We start from the raw sequence: 24,957 nt of genomic DNA on the forward strand, positions 1-24,957 counted from the left end.
AGAGTCCAAGTCAAGCTAGTATTGAAAGTGTTCGGCCTCATGGCGGCGGTGATTCTTCTACTTCCATTAGCCCGCTTCCACATGAGGCTCCTTCAGTGGATGCTGTTTTCTCAGTGGTCCTTTCAACAGCTACCAATGACCCACAACATTTTGATAACCCCATCTTGCAAGAAACATTTCTTCTGGTGGATGGTTTCCCCCCAGCTTTTTCAGGGTAGACCCTTTGTTCTCCCCCCTCCAGTTGCCACTGTCACAACGGATGCCTCCCTGATTCGGGTGGGGGCATTATCAGGGCAGGACGGTCCAGGGCACTTGGCAACAGTCAGAATGCCACCTGCACATAAATGTCCTGGAGATGAGGGCGGTGCTTTTGACGTTACAAGCCCTTCAGATCTCTCTTCCCACGGGGACTATAGCAATTCAAATGGACAATATGTCTGGTGTGGTACATAAACAAGCAGGGCGGAACAAGGTCCTACCCCCTCTGTCGAGAAGCACTCAGACTTTGGCAATGGGTGATTTCATCTCAATGGTTTCTGATAGCAACGCACATCCCCGGAAAGTCCAACGTCATAGCAGACAGATTGAGCAGAACTATCCTCATGCCTCACGAGTGGTCTCTAAATCAAGCGGTAGCAGACGGAATTTTTCGGAAGTGGGGCCAGCCTTGCTGCGACCTTTTCGCAACTCCCCAAAACAGCAAGTGCCTCGACTTCTTCACACTTTTTCCTCTACCAGGCCAACCCCCCAGAGATGCTCTTGTTCACGTTTGGCCCCGGGGTCTTCTTTATGCCTTTCCTCCCTTTCCATTGATCCCACAATTAATTCAGAAAGCAACCGCATTGAGATCCAAAATGATCCTCATTGCCCCGTTTTGGCCTCGACAAGTTTGGTTCCCGTTCCTGCACAAATACCTACTGGATCAGCCTTGGCATCTGGAACCCCTTCCAGATCTGTTGACCCACCTCACGGGCAAGCTGCATCAGTCTCTACATTCCATCAACCTCACAGCTTGGTTGCCCCACTTCAAGCCATAGCCAGGCTTCCCCTTATTTCTCCTCCTGTTCGTGATATTTTGGCTTCCCATAAGTCCAATACTAGGAAGACTTATGCGAGTAAATGGAAGCGTTTTTCACACTGGGCACAAACTAGGTCCTTAGACCCTTTCCATGCACCCATTCATGAGGTTCTTGACTTTCTGGCGGAGCTTTTTCATTCAGGGTCATCATCGGCCAATATCAGGGTACAAGTAGCGGCCATTGCTAATTTTCATGCTGGTCCCACAAACTCTGTAAAGCCTTTCTCAAGGGCATCTTTTTGCTCAGACCTCCAGTCAAAGATCCACCCCCACAATGGGATTTGAATTTAGTTCTAACCTCACTAATTCTGCCCCCTTTGAACCTGCAGCTTCTTGCTCCCTCAAACTTCTTTCTTGGAAAACGCTGTTTTTAGTAGCTATAACATCTGCCAGAAGGGTATCGGAACTTCAAGCCTTGTCTGTCCGTCCTCCTTATTTGGTTTTTCATAAAGACAGGGTAACTCTCAGAACAAACCCTTCCTTCCTACCAAAAGTGTTATCGGAAGCAAATCTAAACCACTCAATTGATTTGCCTGTCTTTTTCCCAGACTATACCAACAGGGCTGAACAAAAATTACATTCATTAGATGTTCATCGCCAACTACGGTATTACCTAGACAGGACAAAACAATTCAGAAAGTCAGACCAGCTCTTTCTCTCTCATGCTGCAGGTAAGAAAGGGCTTCCGGTATCAAAGGTTACTCTTTCCAGATGGGTGACATCTATTATTACCTTGGTCTATGAGTTGAGGCACAGGCAACTTCCCTCTAGGCCTAAGGCTCATTCAACCAGGGCACTATCAACTTCAACGGCGTTTCAAGCAAGGTTACCACTAGATGCCATTTGTGCAGCAGCTACATGGGCGTCCAAACATACCTTTATTGCCCATTACAAGCTTGATTTAGCCTCCAGAAATGGAGCTGATTTTGGTTCCACTGTACTCAGGAGTCTGTTCCATTGAGCCACCCAGGACTAAGATGCTAGGGACGCTGTCCCATCCAGCAAGAATGAAGGCGAGAATGACAACTTAACATTAAGAAGTTATGTCTTACCTTAATGTTCCATGTTAGTTGTCTTCTTCTCGCCTTCTTTCTTGCGTCCCTCCCTCCTACCCCCTAGCCTGGATAGACTCTAGGTTTCTGAGTCCTTCCATTTCTGGAGATACAATATGTTGCGTTTTTTTCCTTGTATCCTTAGTGTTACTAGCAGGTAATCTGTACTCGTAAAAGAGGATTATAATATTATTATTATAATATTATTATTTATACTATGTCTTAGCTTCCAAACGAGATCTGGTGAGTTAGCGTATGGTATTGTGGGATATAGGACTGCCTCGAGCCGGTAAAAATAGCTCTCGAGCTATAGTATAGGCCTAGTCGGAGCTGAGGATCAGCTCCGAACCCATCCAGCAAGAAAGAAGGCGAGAAGAAGACAACTAACATGGAACGTTATGGTAAGACATAACTTATTAATATACATTTCCTGAAGTAAAATAAGTCCATAAATCTAATTATTGTCATTATTTATTAAGAGTAACTCATCATCATGTCTCCAAAAGTCACCAGTTTCAGAAGGGATTAAGAGGGACAGAGCTAAGATTTGTGTCAAAATCAGGGACATTCCTGAAAATCAGGAACATTTGAGAGGTATGACTCTGTTACCTTTAACTGATGCAGCATATCTTTAGTCTGATTACCCGTGGGGGTTCTCAACACCAGCATATATATCACAGCAGGTCTGCATAGACTGCACTGGCTGTCATTTTGATCACACATTATTTACAAGGTTCTGATCATGATCTTTCAGAAGGTACATGACCAGACTCCGCCCAACCCCTCCCCCTCCCCAAAATCTTTCATGAACTACACGTCTGGTAGTTTTCTTCTTGTGCCTTGCAGTATACCTTTTTGAATTCACATCAGCTATATGAAGGCAGTTTTGGTGAACGTTTTTCATAGTTTTATGTTTGCTGAAACTGTCTTCCCTGAATATCAAGAGCATTTTTTTTTTGCTCGTGGGGGGGGGGGGGGCAACCCCCCATGAGGAGGGCTCCCCAGCCTCCTCCCAACTTGTATATACCAGTGCTGGAGTCGCACCACAGTGGAGGAAAAAGGCCAGTTATGCTGCCTCCAATGTAGTTTCAGTGGACTTTGATCATTTTGTGTATGCTAAAACTACCTTCAGTGACCTGACCGGCTTTGTACTTTGTAGCTCCAGTGGTACAGTTGCTGTCATCCAAGAACCATTGCTTTGTCTGTGAGAGTGTTTACCTTTGGCAGCCACTACTAGGTGCTGAGAAAAGGGAATTCTTAACACTAGATGGTTTCAGGTGGTCCATGAACATCTATCTGTTTTCATCCGACTTGCAGTATGTGATCTTCAGCAGCTGCACCTCATGCTTTTCTTAATGTTGATGCTGTTTTAATCCCTTTGTTGTTCTTATTTCTTCTTGGCTTATTTTCATGATTAAGTAAATGTGATATTGAACTAGTGCTAGAAAAAGAGGACCAGTGGGCACATTAAAAGACATTTTTCGGGGACATTCTGGATATGAATGAGTTTTTTGTACTCAGCCCCATTGAGTGCTGGAGGTTTCCTCAAGTCCCTTAAGTACATTTTTGTCTCTGTCGTATTGATACATAATACTAGATTGCACATGAGAAATGTCCGCTGATACCTGAAGAATCTGCACTCAGTCCATGGACCAGGTCCACCTTACAAGCAATGCATTAATAGAGAGTTGCAATGGTTGTATCTTCTAATGTCAAGGAACCCAAACCTTCCTATTTGCATTGAGCTGCTCAGAAGCTGACAGTAGGCTACACTAGGTGGTAGAATACCTTTGTCAGCTTTCTTCCTGAAGGAATTTGTGGTGTTTTAGTATACCACAGACACTCATCTGCCAAGCAGATACCATGAACTCTTCAAATACTGACTGAAAACATCTTCGTGATGTGTTCCTTTTTGGGGTTTAGTGGGGTGACCTATTCATAAATATGCAAAGTGACCATAATGATTTGTAATCTGACAGTTAAAGCAGTCTCTAGCTCCAGTCCATCTATATATCTAACCAATGGAACTCTTTAGCATGCACACTGAGCAAGAAAGAGCATAGTCCCTTTCAAATAGATGTTTGTCACAACAAACCCTATGGACATTGTAAGAAAGTGAGCTGCCCAAAGACAGATCTGTCTGCATTTCAACTGAATCCCTACAGAGATTCCACCTTTTGCTCCAGGGCACTTTACCCTGGGGCCCCCATAACAAATTTTCAGTCATGGAATCAGAGACATACAAAACATCTCTGAAAAAAATGCTACTAAAACCAAAACAGAGAGAGAGCAGATCATCCTTATAGTTAAGTAGCTGATCCACATGGCACCAGACTGACCGTTAGACCTTCCACTGCACTGCAGTCTTCTCATTCAGCGAGGTGTGAAGCTGTTAGATTCAAACTACAAATTCCCCAGGTTCATAGCCTGCAAGATAAGTTAGCATAACATATTTAACTGAGGCAGCCCTTGAATAGAAGGCCATTTTATATCTAAATAAGACTAGGTTCTCGCATTGGTATGACAAGAAGGCTGTAGGCACCCATATCCTGCCATGTATTTTAATTCTTTCACCATCTGTCTTTTGGGCTTGTTTAAGCAAGTCGTAACCTACTCCTCTGCTGAGATACGACTTTCAGCCATCTCTCTCTGCTAACACATTAGTTGAAAATTTTTTAAAATGCACTGTCCATCTTACAGCACCCATATTTTCCATATCCCCAACCTAAGAGACATTTTTTGTCATGGATAAACTGTCTTCCTCTTTTTGAAGTTGCCAGTACAGCTAAATTAGAATATTCTTTCTTGGAAGACATTCTGAGAAGATCCCCGAACTGTAGGCCATATGCCTTCTTCTGCTAAGATAAGATATCCTTGAAGAAACAACCCTTCCTTCATGCCCATGATGGTGTAAGTATTCCTCAATGAGTCTGTCCAGTTGCTAGGTCACCGTCTAGAATTTGATAAAACAAGAGAGAGGGTTCTATGCTACTTGAATATTAACAGATGGCTTTAGTATTGTACCAACAAGACCAATGACTGAGGAGTTCATGTAAATTGGCTGTTTCTCTCATACCAGGAAGGAAAGTTCATCCAGTAACTAAGCAGCCACTTTCCAAGTGTCTGTTAAATAGTTGTCTTTTACTGTAACACTACAACAAGACCCTGACTAGGCAAGCCAGGGCACAGCCTTGTAAGTAGGCCTCTACCACTGTGGCAGTCTTCAAGAATATTTCTAAGTAGAGTCCTTTAGAAGCTGCCACTTGGGTTTTCATGCTTACCTTTTCTAGACAGTACAAGTTGGATGCTTATTGTAGAATTAGGACATGCTTTGTGACTGCAGTATTACAAATCATAATGGCATTCAGTCACATTTTGGCTCGTGGCCTCAGACTGTTAAGTAGTCTCTTGTTCTTACATTAGTCCTACTGTGTAAGTGATTCTTACAATGAATCTAGTAAAGATGCTTGAGAGTACTGATTGTAATAGTGGATATTTGAAAAAGGGCTCCCTTCCTCCCTCCCTCCCTCAGCACTGCCTAGGTCTTAGGCCAGCTCTGTATACTGTATGTAGTTATTAACGTTGTGTGACTGTGGGTTTCTTATGCGATGAAGTATATAGTTTTATATTGTAATGTTAATGTATGGTAATACTACACTGAGAAGTAAACACATGCCTTTTATTTGCTCTTTTTGATATGTTGATAGTGGGGCAAGGTGTACTAATGTAAACTGAGAAGTACCTTTGTAGGCAATGTTCTTCTACTTTGGTGCTAGCATAAAAAAGCTGAAAAAGCAGATGAGAGACAGCAGCTTTCCAGATATGTCTTGAAAGACCAGTACCCACCCACAGCTTGTCTCAATCATCTTATCATTGTCTTGCAGCAGTAACCCTTCACTAAGAACAGGTGTGCTTATGGTGAGTACAGTACCTTCACACAACTGTACTTTGCCAGTAGTATACAGAAGTGGTTGTTAAATTCACAGCCCTGGTCTCCTGCATGGTCACAGACTAAGAATGTGCAATAAGAACAAGGGATGTGATGTAAACTTTTCTGAGCTGAAGTTCTCTGAGGAAAACAAACAGAGCAACAGACTCCCTTAAAATCTAACAGCATGTATAAAAATAAGTAGAACATCCATCCAGCCATCCACACCTCCCTTTCACATTTATGCACATAGTGTCAGGGTCACTGCAGCAGAGACAATCATCTAGAGCCAAGGTTTACACTGCCGGGTGGCTGTGCAAAGTACATGTCTGTTTATTAAATGGTCTGTTTCTTTTAAGAAGTTAACCATGTTGTGTTTGCATTGCCATTTAAACTCAACTAGAAAATGCTTTCTTGAAATTGTCTGAGTAAGCACTATTTCCTTGGGTATAGTTTAAGCAGATTTCCTGTTTGAAGAAAGTTTTAAGTGTCTGTTTTTCAAGTAACCCGTGTTTATTTTTTATTTAATAAGGTGATACCAGTGAAGGTAACAGAGATGCAACTCAGCCTAAAGAGAAGGTGATAGCCATGGCAACAGATTAATATATTGAATCAGGTGAGATTTGAATTACTAGTTTTTAGTTTTTCTCTAACTAATCATGGCTGATACCCAGCAGTTCACTGCTGTTGCTGCTAGTTTGTTTGAACTCCTCCTGTTACCTGGTAATTTGACATGCACAAAAGTACAGTTGTATAAGTAAAAATACCATAACAGTAGATATTCAAATGATCACTGCCGCAGTAGCCTTTACAGTATGGCTTATATCCTACCTATGATATAACAGTCGGTCAGCTTCCAAAGCTTAAGGGAACACATTCCATGCATCTTGACCATTGAAAGCTTGAGCAGAGCTGGAGAACATCAGTGGTCAGGCATCGAACCCCTTCAGTGCTTTCATGATAACTGAAAGAGGTATGCTAGAGCGATAATGATAGATAAATAAAAACTAATGTTCATGTCCTGATTACCAAAAATTATACAGAAACAAGGGGGATTCAGGGACGGAGTGGCTACTGCAGCAGTGATAATTCCAACCTTTACTGTTAGTGTATGTTAACTTACACAGCTGTACTATGTTCATCATTTGATCCTGGCTGCAGTAGCCATAGCTGTATGAGGTTTGGGAGAAGGAGGATGCTTGAGGGCCCAGGCACCCCCTGGAGAATGGTTCTAGTAAAGTCTGCCCTAGACCAGGAAAAGGAGTCTAGTTTGTAGATTTGTAGTGCTATGTAAAGGTATGTACAGAGGACCAAGATGCTTCATCTAGAAACTTTTGAGTCCACCCCTTTCCAAAAAGCCACTGAGGAAGCCAGGGTCGAAATTTAATGTGCCTTGGCCCTGTCTGAAATTGACTTTCAGGTGTGGGTATGACAAAAGAAAATAGGAAAACCATTTAAAATTTGTCTGATTTGGCACAGGTTGTCCTTTCCTAACCCTCATAAGAAAGTAATAATTGATCAGAATTTATGAATCTTCTAGTTCTGTCAAGATAGTGTCTACGTTGTCCATGGACATCCAGAATATGAAGAATTTTTTCCCCAGTGTTTAGGTTCTGAAAAGAAGACTGGGAGACTGTTAGCTTGTCTCAGTGTTAACTCCGATACCAGTTTAGATAAATGATGGATTAGTTCTCAAAGAAACCTTAAATGATGGATTAGTTCTCAAAGAAACACTGTCTTTGTTGAATACAAGGTGAGGTTGACCCGTCTTAAGACTTTTCAGCTCCGACACACTACTTGCAAACGTAAGAGCAATCAGTACCACTGTTTTCCATGTTCAATATCTCTCATCAGCCTGATGAATTTACTCAAGTGAAGCAAGAGTTAATTTTTCGAAAACAAAATTAGTATCCCAATGTATGAGCCTTCTGTTTTCTAGGTTGACTAGTATGCAAAACCCTTTCAAAATGTCTTTACACGAGAATGCATTGAAGGAGGAGGATCCATGGGCAGGCAGACGGAAATGGACGGTAAATCTTGGTAGAGCCATAAAATGGTCTTGTTTCTTAGTGGGATATGATTATGTAATAGCAGTTTCTTTGCCTACTTAAGTACTTGCTGCACATCCTCAGAAAATAGGTACCAAAAAGGGATTAAAACTCTGTCATCCAGTCAGTTGGTTGAAGTTATTTCATGATTAAGTGTATAAAACATCCCCTACTCTGTGTGAGTACTTCCTGTCTGTGAGGAAGTTTGTGGTAATTGCCCTTGGCCATTTCCAAAAGAAGTGAGAATCACTGTTGCCTGAGCCAGAAGGGACTCACCACAATGTTCTGTTTTGAGTCGTCCTCAGTCTTCACTATTGCCCTGGATATCAGTGGAAAGGATGGAAGAACATACAAAAACATTCCAGTCCAAGGAAAAGTGACTCCGCAACGGTTGCTTTATGTGATTGTCTGAAGTGGGGGGACACGAGGTCCATCTCTCTCCTTCCTCCTGTAAGAGCATCTAGCCACAGTCTCTTACTGCACTTATTTTGGTGAAGCAATGTGGCTTATAAACGAGCAAGAGTGGACCTATTCCAAGCAGCTGTGCAGATTAACCACACAAGGTTGGGAAATTGTAGTGAAGAATGAAATTAATCTAAAAGTTACAACAGTATGATAGAAGACAAACAGATGGCTGCTACATGGGGAAACATTTCTAGCCTTTATTAGAGTTGGACCTTTTTGCCTCTTATCGGAACCTGCAGCTGAGTCAATTTTGCTCAAGCCCAGCAAAGAGCTTGGATAATGGATGCCTTCTCCCTGGTTGGATAGAACTTATTATATGCTTTGTCTTCCATATCCTTGATCCCTAAGGTCTTGAGAAGTGCAGGAGGAGAGGCCAAAAATTATCCTCGTAGTCCCCTTTTGCTAAACGTTTCCTCTCCTACTCAGTATGGCCAAGTGGAAAACAGGATGTACTACCTCAGTGAATTGACCTTCTAACTCAGAATTAGGGGTCCTTGCTATACCCCAGTCCTGATGTACCGAGGCTGACACCCTAAATGATCTCACATTAATCTTGGGTAGGCACAAATATTCAGAGGACATGCTAAACATTGTGAAGGAGGCTAAGAAGCCTGGTACTAGAAAATCATACCCAGCAAAATGGAAAAGCTTCTTTTGGTACCACTCTGGGGACCCAGATCACAGTAAGGCTAAGATGCCACTGATCCTGGATTACCTGTTAGACCTCTAGAAACATGTTTTACCTTACATATCCATAAAAGTTTATGCTTCGACTAGATCAGTTTGCTTACCCATGGCCCTCTTGCTTTAAGCTTTCTGTTAGGCAAATCATGTGAGGAGTGATTCATCTTGTGCTCCCAAGAGACAAAGCAGTGGTTCCACCAAGAGGTCTTAATTGCATGTTAGAGAAACTAACATAGTCCCCCCCCCACACACACACACCCTTTGAACAAGCAGACACTTACATTATACAATTTTTTCCTTGGAAAATCACATTTTTTGGTGGCAATCACTTTGAAAGGATGTGATTCTAAGTGATTCCAAACTGCAAGCATTAATGTGCAAAGAACTCTTGTTTGAATTCCATCAAGTTAGAGTGGCCTTGCACACCAATTTTCCTGTTATCCCTAAAGTGTTTACTAAATTGACCTTGAATCCGATCTTTCATATCCAAGTATTTTTCCCAAAGCTCTAGAGTTCATGTCAGAATATCCTACATTCCCTGGATGTGCACAGGCAACTGAGATTTTTACTTGCACAGTATAAAATCATTTGAAAAAGTTGATCAATTGTTTGTCTGCTTTGCAAGGGGGAAAATGGAAGAGCCTGTTATCAAGCAAATCATCTCTAGGCGGCTGAGGAACTTTATTGCCTGTTATTAGCCCCGTGGAAAACAAGTGCCAGGCCACACTACAGCATACGGCACTAGAGCTATCCCTGCTACCACAGCTTTCCATAGGGGAATTTCCACTCAATTCATGTTAGAACCAGCAACCTGGTCCTGTGTGCATACATTTTCTAAGCACTAAAACGCAGGGGTTGTATCCATATCTAGAGCAGAATTTGCCTCTGAATACCGAGATGAACATAGTACATTTTTTAAATTTAGTACAGTTGTTTTAGGAACATGACACGACTGTATTGGTTAGAGTAGTTTTACTATTGCAATCCATGGTCCCTCCCACCATCACCCTTTTCTAACCCATTCTCGTGTGGTTGAAGTGGCAACCTTATTTATTCATCCTCTCCTCCTGTATAAAACCACACACTCCCCTCCCTGTGTTTTGTGAGCCCTATTCTGTAGAGCTGCAGGACTGAGCCCTTTAGGGTGGACCTGACTGGTCCTGGCACTACCACCTGGTGTACTGTGCTACAGGGTGGAGGGACATCTCCCTTTTATCTGATAGGGCAAAAAAAAAAAAAAATACCCAACACTGACATCATCAAATTAATCTTTTATCCTATTGCTAGTCTTGTACCTGAAGGAAAACATTGGCCAAAGTCCTTCCTTGTGGAGGAGATCTTAGGAAGACTGGATGGCTATGGGCTACCTGCATGGACCTGCATGGCAGGTTATCCCAAAAATGAAGACTGCAACAATGAAACTACTTCAACATATACAATTATGGTAAGCTCCAACACAACTGAGCTTTCTCCAGTTTTGTGGTGGTTTTTGGGGATGAATTAAAGGGAAGAAAATCATGTTACGATGAATAAAAGTGCTAAAGAGTATTTAGGTGTATTTCAATGTTGCATTTGATACAGTATTGAACTTTCTTTTGTTCAGGCTCAGTAATGGAACTGCTGGTCATGTTTTCTCGATAAAGTGTAACTTTTGTTATAGACTTAAGTCAATGTTTAAAACTTTTTGTTGTCCCTGAGCAGTGACTTACTTTTTCTTAAAGTTATAATTTGCTGACATGAAGCTACCCCAAACCCGTTCAAACAGTTATCACCAAAAAGGGAAAAGACAGCCTCATTATGTCATTGCTGGTGTGAGAAATACCAAAATACAGTTATCACAGTAGTTCACAAAGCCAAAATGCTGTGCAGAATAACTGACAATAGTTTTTTTTTTTTTTTTGGCTGGAAACAGAAGGAATAATACTGCAGTCATGTTTTCTTTGTATATAGCTCTCTTGAGGTTGGAGTAAAGGAAAAAAAGAATCATTTTGATAAGATACAGCTTGACACAGGGTGTAGTTGTCTATTTAAAAAGGTTGGAGAAACACCTCAAGGAAAACTGGGTGTATTTAATTTAAAACATGAAAGGAAGTATAAAAGACAACTTTCTGAACTGATGTTGTTGTGTATTTTGGCTTATCCCGGTTAGGGGTCGCCACAGCGGAACTCCGGTCCACTAATGTTTGGTAGTGGATTTTTACGTGTCGAGTTACCAGCCCTGACGCACAACCTTCAGTGAAGGCACGCCCATTCATACATGCCTCCACACAGAAGACGCTCTAGCTGAGAATCAAGCGGGACAAGGTCTTGCTGTGAGGCGACAACGCTACCGCAGCACCACTACCGCGGGTATTAGTCATATAATATGTTTTTGTATAAAAAAAGTACTTCGATAATCTAGAGTACAATTAGAATTTCAGTTTTCATGTCTTTTGGACCTTTTTCTGGAAGGTGAGTTTATGTAGGAGCCCAGAATAAACTGAATATTTTCCACAACCTGTGGTCTCCTTTAGAGGATGCTGGTGTCATAGTCGCACTGATTCTGGCAGTGAAATCACTGGAATTAGTTGTCAAACATACACATGTCATGAAGCTCCTCATAAAACTGCCATGCCCTTCTTTTATCGTTGGAGTCTGTTTCCCTGCATGCCCTTTCCACAGTGCGAGATCTGTACACTTCCTAAAAAGCTTTTTGCAGCTTAGAGTTTGGAACCTTAGAGGACAACTACATGCTTCTTTGCTTGTGTCCTTAATTCCAAAATGCTTTTCTTCCCTATCTTATGATGGTACCACTGAAGAAAAGTCAGTCTGCTGCATTAAATTGTGATTTTGAATGTTTCTTTCACGCTCGTTGCTACTGCTCCGGTATAGTGAGCCATCTTTCAGGTTATCATAATCTCGCAGAGCTGTTTAAACTGTAAGGGCACTGGAATGGCGTAGTAATAATGCCCTGTGCTATTTTCAACTCTTTCCTATGTTGCTGCCAAAGCACCACCCACAGACCGCCCTCTTCCTTCTTTTCACCCAGGAAACACCTCCGTTAATTAAATATGCATTATATATGTTTACACTGCCTTCAGCATCCAATAAAAAAGCAATCCTTGACTACTCCAGGAACTATTCTGTTGAGTGTAGTTGCAACACACAGCTATTTTCCTGAAGGATTAGTTCTGTATCTGCTTAGTGTGGAGCCAGTGTTCAACAATTGGTTATATTTTTATTATTTTCTGAACTTGGTAAGCTTCACCTTTCTGTTGCATAGAATTATATGTGTATGCCGGAGTTAAGCTTATTGAGCAGTTAACCTTCCCTAATGCCATTTCTGTGTCTCGATCGTGTTCATAGCTGTTTATTACTCTCGTCCTTGCCCTAATGCTACAAATAGTTTCATCAATTTTTATTTTTTATTTATTTTATTTTACATTTGTTGACTGGGATAGTCCGACTGGATGCATGTCCATTTTCAGCGGAGGCCCTGGGAGAAAAGCTCCAAGGGTAAGCAGATACAACATTACATAATACCAGCATTGCATATTACAAACAGACTTTTTACAGAAATTACATAAGTAAGCAAGTTAAACAAGTTCCACAGGTTACAGTTAATCCTGAGCACAAGTCAGGATTAAATTAAATTACACAGTAAACTGGATAACAGATTTTTACACATTCTAGAGAGAGTTAGCCAGGCTTGATACATTGACATAGCCAGTTAAGTGACAAATGTTGTTTGAGTCTAGTTTTAAATTGACCTAAGGTGGAAAGTAAGGTAATATCAGCTGGAAGAGAGTTCCAGGATCTTCTTAGAGTTTGCAAAGAATCACCGACTGTGTTATTAATTTTGCTAGTCTGAATTAGTAGTTTGTTAGAGGATCGAAGTGGTCTTAGGATTGTTATAGGGGGTGATAATATTTTTAAGTGCAGGAGTATTGTCCGGATTATAGAGGATTTTATAGGCCATAATCAATTGGTTATACTGGATTAGGCTGGGTAGTTCAAGCCACCCAAGCTGATTTAGATTGATGCAATGATGTGTCCTAAAAGGCAGCCCAGTGGCAAACCTGGCAATGTGGTTGTAGCAAATTGAGAGTTTAAGGACAGTCTTGTTTAAATTCGAGAGTAGAGGGGATGCATACAGAAGGGTTGAAAGAAGGTGAGAGCGAGCTATGACAATTTTAGCTGGAGGGGTTAGGAAGGCTTTTATTCTGTAAAGTGACCCTAGTTTTTTATTGATGGTTTTGATAGTTTGGTTAACATGTAGGTCAAATTTTAGATTATTGTCTATGATGACACCTAATAGTTTTGTAGATGGGTCAGGGGAGATTATTGTGCCATCATTTGATTTTATGGTAACGGTGAAAGCGGTAGACCTACGTGTTGGTGAAAATAACAGCATTTTAGTTTTTTTGGGATTTAGGATCAGACGATGTTCAGAAAGCCATTTTTCTATTGTATTGAAGGTGGTCTGGGTAGCTGACCATAACTCTACTGGAGATGTGGCTGAGCAAATCAGATTAGAGTCATCAGCATATTGGATACAGCTGACTTTTGGGATGACAGTATAAAGGTCGTTCATGAAGAGGGAGAACAGCAAGGGCCCTAGTATAGAGCCTTGTGGTACTCCAAGGGTGTTGGGTAGAAGTTTAGAGAGTTTGTTCTGCCAGAGGACAGCCTGCTGTCGACCATTCAGGTAGGATTGAAACCATTGGAGGGCTCCAGTATCTAGACAGAATGTTTGCAGGGTGTGGATTAAAAGTTGGTGATCAACCATATCGAATGCCTTGGAAAGATCCAAAAAGAGGGCTGAGGATATATAATTATTGTTTCGATTATGGTTTATGGTGTTAGTAAAGGCTAGGAGGGCTGAAGTAGTGCTGTGATGAGGATGGAAGCCATACTGAGTGTCTGCCATAAGGCGATTTTGGATTAGGTGGTGCATGAGTTGTCTGTGAATACATTTTTCCATAATCTTTGCAAGTGGAGAGAGTATAGCTATTGGCCTATAATTGGAGAATTCAGTAGAGCTGCCTCCTTTGTGAAGTGGGATTACATAGGATATTTTCCAGATGGTGGGTATTTTAGCTTCTACTATGGTTCGATTGATTAGTATTGAGATGGGGTAAGCAATAGCATCAGCTGATTTTTTGTAGGTACTCTGCAGGGAGTTGATCAGCAGAAAGTGTAGTGGGTTTTAATTTTTTGATCAAGGTACAGATAAGTAAAGTGGCGACTAGTTGGAAGCTGAACGCGAGTAGGTTTCTAGGGGTGCTACTTTCAGGACCAGGGTTGCTAGGAGGTAGTTGGCTAGCTAGGGCTTGAATTGTCTCAATAAGGAATTGGTTAAAGCTATCGGAAACATCTTCAGGGGTTTTATCAATAGTAGCAGCAGGGATTGGGGTTGACGTTTGTCCAGGATGTAGTAGATTATTTAAACCTGCCCAAAACTTCTGAAGGTTATTTTGATTTACTGTCTGTAAATTACAATAGTATTGTTTTTTGTCTTGTAAAATTTATTTTTTTGGTTTCGTTCCTGGATTGCCTGTATTTAATGTGATCTTGAGGGTCTTTAGAAGAACGCCGTAAAGCCCATGCTTTGTTTCTAAGGGTAATTTTGAGTTTAGACTCTATAGAAAGCCAAGGTGCAGTTTTTGCCTTGGTTCTCTTTGAACGAACAGGTGCATGCAAATCAAGGATCTCAAGGAATTTGTTGTTAAAGTATGCTACTGCTTCCTCTAAGGGGAGGTGTTTTAGAATAGAGCAATTACATGAGTTTAGTTCTTGTTGGAATTTGGCAGGGTCAAAGTTTTTATTGTTTCTAACCTTTCTGAGTAAGGGTTGTTGGGAATTAATGGTTTTGTGCTTAATTACATATGTGAGAAGGTGATTGCTTAGGCCATTAAGGAGGGTACCAGAGGTGTACAGTTGGGGATGACTGCTTATGAGTACCCAGTCAAGTATACTTTCTTTTTGGTTGGGTTTACCTATCCTGGTAGGGGTGGATGTGATTTGTTTAAATGCATGCAGGTTAATATGGGTGGTTGGGGATTCTGAGGAACAGGTGCCCCAGTCTATGTTAAAGTCTCCAAGTAGTAAGGTTTCTTGGGGGTAGTGACATGATAGCCAGTGCAGCATATCTTCAAATGTAGATATATTGTTACCTGGGGAATGTACATACAGATGATATTAATGCATTTATTTTTATTAAGTTGCAATTTGGTGGCAAGAATCTCTGAGTTGTTAATCTGAGGAGGTTGTATTACATCTATGGTGACATTCAACTCAGATTTATAGAGTACAGCTACCCCACCCATCAAGGTAGACTTTTGTTTTTTGTGGGGAGGGGGTCTTGCACCTGTGTAATTGTATTTTTTTTCAATTCTCATTCAACTCCTTACAATAAGTAAATAAATTGGGTCAAGGCAAAACTAATAGCAGAAATGGTCATGTTTTAAATGTTGCTCATATAAACTTAGACAGTTGTTCAGATTACAAGATTTGTGTGCACTTTCAGAAAAATGTAAAGTCTACAACTCAAATGTATGTCATTCTTTTGTGACTGAAATCCGTGGGCATTTCCCTTAAAAACTTTTACTGTTATGAGACCACAATCTGGACATTCTGGATTCCTGGGAACGCTTCGTGACTTTTGAGCTGTGGACCTCGCACTGCTGCAATCAACGTTAGTTGCTATCATTTCATGCTGCTTGTGCTGCTTAGCCTGTGAACTAATGAAGGAAGAACTCAAAGCAAAAATAGAGCAAAGAGAGTGTTTGTTTGTGTCTCAGTGTGTGAGTGTATGGGTACATGCCAGTTTGAGTGAGATCGGTGGAGCAATTACTGATTTTGCTGATTACGGACTGTGAAAGGAATGTATGAATTTGCAAAAGACATATAAGTATGTACGTGTGTGTTTGTGTTTTAGTTTCTGCGTGTGTGACTGTAAGCATGTTTGAATGAGACCTAAAGTGTGTTTGTCAGTTTATGTATGTGTGCGTGCATGAATGAGATAGTGTTTGTGTATTTCTGCTTGGCAAGAGAGACAGCGATCATTCTGTGGCAGAAGCAGCAGCAGTTTGCATTACTCAGAACCTCTTAGTTCAAGATCTCTGACAAAGGCTGGCATAAACGGACAGTCTGTTCTCTGAGCAAGAAACCTGGACAAAACCTATACGGACAAATGCTAAATGTATTAGACTTAGAAGCTTGATAGAATAAACTGCATTTGAGTTTGTATCATGAGAAGGATTTCAAACCTGAAGCTAAACTTTGTTGTTCGTATTTAGTGGCTTCCAGCATAAGTAATCATGCCGAAATTTGCATTTTTTTTTTTTATCATGACTGCATCTTTTTGGTGTTAACCACTGCTGCCAATGGATTCCATTTGTGTCTTGGGTAACTGTTGACTGTACGTTCGATAGATAACCTCTTTTACTCTGCTGAATCTCCAGATTGTTTTGGCCTCAATTTTTGTCTGTTCCTCTTAAATAATGACATACAGAAACCGTTTTTGGCTAGCAAATTTCTGTGTTAATATTAGCAATATATAAAATCTGTTCGTATTTTGAGGTTTGTGGCCCTCCTTTTTGATCTGGCTTTGTCCTGATTTTTTGTACAAAGAGGTTGATAGGTATGAAGTCTGCTTAAATGTAGCAGTCTGTGTATGATGCCATTATCAAGTGCTGAAGCCGATGACTATCTTAGTCCTGCTTATTTTCCTTTTAGCTCAGGCTAGCATTCTTAATCTGGCCTTATCTGTATAATGTAGCTGCTTTGACTGTACTTTGCAGATACTTTTGTTCTTTCTCTATACAAGAAGTAATAGGAATCAGAATTTTATTAACAAAAAAAAAACAATATTTAGTAACATAGATAAAAGCTACTTAGTGTCAGATTTTGCTTTTTCCCTAGGTACCCTTCTTGCCTATAACATAGGATTGTGTACAACAGTTTTCCCATGGAATTACTTGCATTGCTTGCTCTGTTTGATGCTGTTGATTATTCTAAGAGTGAATACCTAGCTAGGAGTAGCAAAAGGATATCGGATAGATAGTAACTGCCTTTTCCTCTTCCTTCCCCTCCCCAATAATTAAAGTGTTGAACTTAGTTTGTGTCCTTGTTTCCTATGTGGAATTTCTTTTCCCCATAGGATCATAGGAGGTTACTAGGCTATTGGTCCTAAGGCCCTTATAAGCCTAGCCAAGAGTTTAGCCCATGTTTAGACAAGTCTGCACCAGATGCCTCTGTCCAGCAAGGACCTGGGAGGAATCCCAGGAGTATATTATCTGTTTCCCAGCCAGTTATTCTGGTTGCGCTTAAAAAGTGTAAAGGAGGTACTCTGCTTGACGTGGAGGGAGAGTCTATTCCATAGAGTCTCTGGGACACCAGTCTGCCCCCCCAACAATTTCTGCAGATGTCACAGACCAGGTTGAGGCTGTCCATGCGAGTTACTAGAGTGGCGCTTACTGGCGGATATGCAGTAGTCCCATCAAGGTTGGTTCAGTGATCATCTTCTATGATAAACAGAGGTCATCTCTGAGAAGTCTGTATGAAAGTGAGTAGAGGGAATAGGGCATAAGCCTATCTGTGAATAGTAGATGTTTGAGACCCTGGATTCTCCTGGTGAGGAACCTCTGTGATCTCTCCAGATGCTGCAAGTGCTTTGCGAGTTACATGCTGAAATGCGCATTGTACTCAATGGGCCCTATAAGGGAAGATTACAGGGATGTTATTACCTCCCTTACTTATGAGGTGGACCATGTAGAATGCTTTCCGTACAATGGAACAACATGGTGGTCAAAAGTCAGGTTGCTGTCAACCTGACAACCCAATTCCCTCACGACTGATTGCGTGCTTAGGACGTTATTGAGATAATTTGTGGGGACATCACTCTCCCCAAAAGGGATGATGATTTATTTTTTGGTATTCAGCGTGAAACCATGTTTCTGGTACCAGTCGTTTGTCTGAGTGAGACCCTCTTGGAAGATGTCCACATCACTAGGGGAATGGATGACAGCACCATAGCCCACTGGTTTTGTCTTCCATCTCAGAAAAGTATATCCCAAATAACAGAGGCCCCAAGACTGAACCCTTGTTATGGGTCTACTGCTTGAGGTGGCTTACCCTATTGTGACTAAGTGGTTTCTATCTGTGAGGCAGTTTGCTACCTGTCTGGTAACATATGGATTGATTCCTAGTTGAGAGTTTATCTATTATGCCTGAGTGGGGAAGAGTGTCATAGGCTGTGGCCAGGTAAAGGTAGGCAGTGTGCACCCTCTTTCTCTCGTCCATGGCTTTCATGACGGTCTCAAAGAAGTCGACCAAATTTAGCAGACTTGACCTCCCCTTGAACAAGCCACACCGTGTGGGATCGAGTATTTGGAGATTCCCAGTGTTCTTGTTAATGTGTTTCATGCAGATCAGGCTTGGCTGGGTCTATAATTTCCCAGATCGGTGGACGCTCAACCTTTGTGTAAGAGGGTGACAGTGGCTGTCCTTCACTCAGCTGGGCCGAAGTCGGTATTCAGGCTTTGGTTGAATAGGGCAAATAATGGTGCTGCAAGTTCCTGCCTGAGTTCACATAGGATGCAGCCTAGGGTGTTATCAGGTCTCATGGAGGCTGTCTTTTTTTACTTTGAGAGAGCAGTCATGACCTGTTCCCTAGATATAGGGGAAGGGGGCAGGTACTGGACATGTACTGATATATTGATGGGGGGACAGAGGTGTGAAGTTTTTACTGAATCTGTCAGCCAGCAAGTTTGCTACATCTACTGCATTTGTGTATGTGGTGCCCTTGGCCACCAGTTATGAAGAGATCTGAGTACTTCCTTTGAGGTTGCAGACATATGTGAAGAAGGCCTTATGATTGTCTCTAGTAGATGTGGCCAATTTGGATTTAAAGTTTGCTTTGGAGGATTTCACTAGTGCTCTTATTTGCTTGTTCAGACTATGTAGACATTGCTTCCAGTTGGGTGTCTGCCCCTTATTGGTTTTGGACAGCATTTTTTTCCTTTTGTTATAGAGCTCATTTTTGGCAGATGTCCACCACACAGGTTTACTCTTCCTTAGAGGATGATTTAGTCCAGTTGGGTATTCCTGATTCCATGCATCCATATAAATGCTCCTATAGTCCTTTGGTGTAATTTTGGATATTGGTGCCAGTTCCTACATGGGGGTCGGGGGCTGCAAAGCAGTTTCTATCATCCCTCAGGAGGTTGTAAAAGCTTTGGAGAAGTTTTTATGTCAGATCCTAGCTACAGGGGTATTGGGGGAGATGTTGACTTCGAAAGTGACCACTTTATGGTCGGATCTTACCAGGGAGGATGATACTATAGGGATTCTGAAGTGTTTATTTATTTGTTTTTTTGTTTTTTTTTTTTGTGCACAGGGTGTTCTGGAGAGGCTACGTGATTGAGAAATATGAAAGAAAAACTCATTATGACTCCTACCGGATGCAGCTAAGTGATTGCCTCTGACATAAGAGGGCTTTAGCACACTTGGAAGGGATCAGTAACAGGTGGTTTCTTAGCAGCTGATTATTTAGGGATCTAAAAAAGCTGAAAGAGAGAGAGAGACTGACAGTCACTGTGGTTAAGAAGTTTCTGGAGGTTTACTTAAGTTCTGTAAAGCCACACCGATGCTGTACAGGCCTTAATCTGATAAGAATATTGAGTTGAAGGGGCAAGCAGTGGCAACATAAGTGAAACAGGAGTACATGGAAGCTCACCTTGCTTGACCCTGACTGGGTGGAAGGGAATCCATAATGGTAACAGAGAGAGTTATTTAAAAGTGCAGAGTTTTGGTATAATTGCTATGTATACAGAGAACAAGGAGGAATGTGCATGTCTCAGGCATTGCCTGAGGGATGTCATGTTTGTCAAAAATCAATTAAACCTACACTTTCAGACTGCTGATGCATTCCAAAGTGCCTAGGACAGGAAATCAAGGCAAGAGGGGTGGATACAGCAGATGCACATTGGAATGGATCAGATAGGTTCAAGGACTAGGTCTTATTTTTGCATGTCTGTAATACTGTTGTAGTTATGACATGTTCATCTTTTAAACTGACATTTTGCTACCCAAAGGGAACAGCAGCAATTACAGAGGTAAAACCAGACAGCATCGTTTCAGTCATTTATTTTATGGTTTGTGGTTTAAAGTTGATGTCCAGCAAGGAAATGGAATAAATCATGTATCTTAAATGTTGTGCGTCTGTGTGTGACAGAGAGAGAGACTCCAGAAAGACTTGAATAAGATGCCATACTTTCACAAGGAATGGATCTTATGAAGTGACATAGGAGTAAAGCACATCTCTGCTGCTTGTTCAGCTGCAGTGTCAGTAACTTGACTTGCTGTTTTCTTTCTAGAACCTTTTGAGAGGAGTTTAGCAACAAGTCCTACATGGACTTTTACAGCAAATACCAGTGTTTTTATTTCTCTGCTAAAAATAGCTTCTAAATTTTCCTATTCTTATACAGTTTTTCAGTTATAGTTCATTCCCTCACTGTTCCAAACCATGTCTATCACCAAGTCTGAAGACATTACAACCTTTGAACCTTTCGGCCAAGAAAGGGGGTGTATGTCATTATATTGTCTAAGCAGAACAGTGATGTAAAGTAACTAGAATTTGGAAGGGCTTAGCAGTGTCTAATTGGGAAGACATGTCCTGACACTTCATATGTGTCTCAAACATGCCTCCATTGCATTTCACTTCGAGGCATCTGCTTGGACTTGATCCTCACAATTGCAAAACCTCCCCCTTGTCTTCTCTTGAAGGTTGCTGGCTACAGTAAAAAGCATGTTTCACCATCATCCCCAAAAAAACAGATATGTACTACATGGCTTACATGTAGTAACAGTGAAGTCTGTCTAGAGATGGAGGGGTAAGAGAGCAAGATGTGCTCATCCAATCCAAATAGTCAAACTACAATGTGGCCATAGGAGATATCTCATTAGTGCCAAGCTTAGAGCTCTAGTGCAAAGCATTGCTGCAAACGCTTATTGAAGTGAAGCCATGTTTCATTGCTCCACTTGAGACAGTGGTGGTTCCTCTCTCCATTCTCGGATTGCCTCCAGATTGCAGTTATAACCAGTTGTGATAAGGAGATAGGGCACAATCAGAGAATGTCTTCCATAGTATTAACAAATCTGAGTTAAACGGTCATTTTCCAAAGCTATGAAGTCTGAAACTTAGTTATTGTTTAGTGTTGCAGTCCTGCCTCACTGTATGAATAATGTTTGAAGAGTAGCCCAAAAAAAAAAATGGAGATTCTCATAAAAGTCAAGGATAATAGAAAAATGTCTGGGAAGGGAGAATAGAAGAATTCCATTGACTTTGCAGACCGGGGGTTGCTAAAATGTCTTTGGAGAAAGGCAAGTCTGTATTGAGAGAGTAGTTTGCTATGTACACTTGCAAATTATTAAAATAGTAATTTTCTCTGTATGTATCTGATAGCAGAGACTTCAGTAATGGTACAATTTATGTATTTTTTTTCATTCATTCAGTCACAGTCAAACACTGGAGGAGTACTAGGGTTGACACCTTTACAAATGCCCAAAGTGGGACATTTTTGGTAAAAACGTCAGATTTTGCAGAGCAAAACATACCCACGGCCAGTACAAAGGACATAACTTCACTTTTTTGCCTAAATAAAAGCTTATTCTTATAGCATTTTAGTTGCTTATTCTGTTTCTTATAACATTTAGGTGTTTTAGATGCAGAATAACTGTTTTATGCAACTATTACATAAAATATAGGAAATATTTTTGTCCTAAAATCTCAGGACATTTGCCATTTTTAAATTTTTTTTGCAGGACACAACTGCCTAAAGAGGGACTGTCCCTTAAAGTGGGACAGGTGGTAACCCTAAGGAGTACATAGTAAAGTGGCTCTCATTTCTGCACATTGGTAGTGTTGACAACTGACAGTTTCGCTGATTCGATTCTTGGGCAGGGTACCTTCAGTACAGAGTCTGCTTGTCATTATTTTTTTGCATGGGTTTTCTCCAGGTACTCCAACTTCTTCCCACATCCCAAAGGTATGCAAGACATTGACTTAAAATTCTACCCTGCCATGGCTGTGCGTGGGGCTTGAAATAACAGGAGTGGCATGCCTGTCCACCCTGCACTGTGAACATGGTCTCCTGATGATTGTCAGTGTTGCAGTGACATCCCAAACCCTTCTCCAAACAATGGTTAAACAAGGGATGTGAACTGATGGTTTTGTTAGTGTGTGCTAGTTTTGTTTTGATTTGGTGAATACATACATAAATCATACCAACAGTTGTTAATTATTAATTGTAGATTTTATATATATAAATATATAAATATATATATATATATATATGTATGTTATGTATTTGTGAGTAAAATATATACATATACATAAAATGTCCACGCACATTATGCTGTGGTGGTGCAGCAGTTAGCATCGTCTCCTCACAGCAAGAGGTTCTTTGGTTTGCTTCTCACCTGTAGCGCCTTCTGTGCATAGTCTGCATGTCCGTGCGTGAATGTGTATGTTCCTCCTTTGAAGGTTGGGTGCTGCACTGGCAACTTGACGCTGTAAAAATCTACCACCAATCAATAGCAGACCAGTGATCCGCTGTGGCGTCCTCACACTGGGAAAAGACAATTTACACACACCGAACCGCCCAGCAACTCTTAATACCAAGCCCGTACAGTTTAAAGCACTTAAGTCCCATCTACCTAATTCTTGCCACTGTTGTTGTGCTGTCATTCAGCTTTATTAGTTTTTGTCATACCTACCTTCTCTGTCTTTCCCTGCAGATATTTTTCTCTATACTTAATACAATTTTAACTTATCTCACTTATAACGTCACCACAAGTTAGATCTTATTTTCTCTTTCTAGATTATCTGTAGAGTTTTTCACTCACTGTAATTATGTCATTGCTGCCAAACTACTTACCACCACCTTGTATACTGCTTGGCTTATAAGTACTTGTAGATGTTGTCACATCTGTCTTTATTCGTAATTAGATAATGTTTGACATGGCAAAAAATTATTTAGTTTGCCCTATTTTTATGTATTACTTATGCTTTGTTATATGTGTTTTATTTATAACTTTTGATACGTATTATATATAATTAGTTCTCCTATGTTTAAGCCATTGCAAACAGTGATGCCAGGCTCTGAGAGGAGTTTGCTTGGAACATAAAAACCACATGTCCACACCCTGGCATAAAAACCAGACCAAAAAAAGGTGGAGTGAGTGACTGACTACTACAGCACTGATTCCAATGAAAATCATAATACTGTTGTGTAAGGAATGTACCATTATAGTATAAGTTTGACTAATCATTGTTGTGTTATTCTAAGTGATATGGGTAGACTACCATGCCTCAGGACAACAAGGAGGTGGAAGGGAAAGGGTCCCCAAGTCACCGGAAAATGAGTCCAACAAAGCTTGTCCTAGACCCAGAAAAGGACTCTGTTAGACATTTGTGAAAGTTTGCAGAGAGGACCAAGTGTCTGCTGCTAGAATACTTATGTAGTCCAACCCTTTACAAAACTCCCATAGTTGTAGCCAAGGCCCTGTTAGAGTGTGCCTTGGCCCTGCCTGTAATACTTTGTGTTGAGGATAAAAAAGTAAAAGCCTTACACAACCGTTTGGAAAATAGTCTTGTTTTCACACAAGTGGTCCTTGCTTATTACCTTCACAAGCTATGAACTTCTGATTAGAAGTTACGAAAGTTAGTTGTTTCAAAAGTAGTACCTGAGTTGTCCGTAGATGTCCACAGTAGGGAAGTATCCTTTCCCTCTTGCTTTTTCCACTAAGAAATTCAGTAAAATGATACTTGGCTTAAACTTGTGATACCGCTTCACTAATAAAGGGGCTTAGTTCTCAGAGAGACATGATGTGTGAAAAGATAGGATTTGGCCCATCCTAACAACTTGTACCACTGATATGCTTCTTGCAAGGGTCAGAGCAATCAGCAACAGTGACTTCCAAGTTTAGAACCTAAGTCAGCTAGCTTCTGTAACACAGTATTAGGATCACCAGGAGGAACAACCTGTTTTCTGCAATTCGTCTTATGTGGCACCCCTTTCAAACAGATCTTGTCATGAGAATACAGTGAACCAGAGAGACTGATGCACAGACTTGCACGAATTGACTAGCACCTTGACCTTGTTGGGGATGTAAGACAAGCCATAGGATACCAACTCACTACAATACTTTGCTAAAAGGTTGTTTTGCTAGCAAGAAGTGGAAAAATGTTTCAATTGCTTATGTATGACTTTCAAGTAGTTAGCTCTCTTGCCTCCATTAATACCTGATGCACACCCTCAGAAAACAGGTGCCAAAAAGGTATTACGATGCTATCATTCAAACAGACTGGTATAGTTGTTTGTGGTTTGGGATGTATCAGTCAGCCCTGTTCTTGTATGAGTAAACAAGTTCTGTGTGGAAGCCTGTGGTAATTGCCCCTGTCCAATTCCAAAAGAAGGGAGAACCACTGTTCCCTGGGCCAGAAGGGCATTACCACAGTGAGCTGTGGGGAATTCTTCCTCAGTTCTTACAAGTACCCTGCTTACCATAGGTTCATAGGTGTATAGTATGGTAATGGCCACTGTGGCCATGCAGCCCAAATGTATCTCACAAATTGTATTTATATCCGGGAGGGATAACAGTCTCCCTCTGTCCTTCAGTGACATAGATGCCAGGCCACGGCTGAACTTCTGATTA

The sequence above is a fragment of the Protopterus annectens genome, chromosome 4.part0 (assembly GCF_019279795.1).
Source record: "Protopterus annectens isolate FY-2018-M chromosome 4.part0, PAN1.0, whole genome shotgun sequence".
Taxonomy (NCBI): domain Eukaryota; kingdom Metazoa; phylum Chordata; order Ceratodontiformes; family Protopteridae; genus Protopterus; species Protopterus annectens.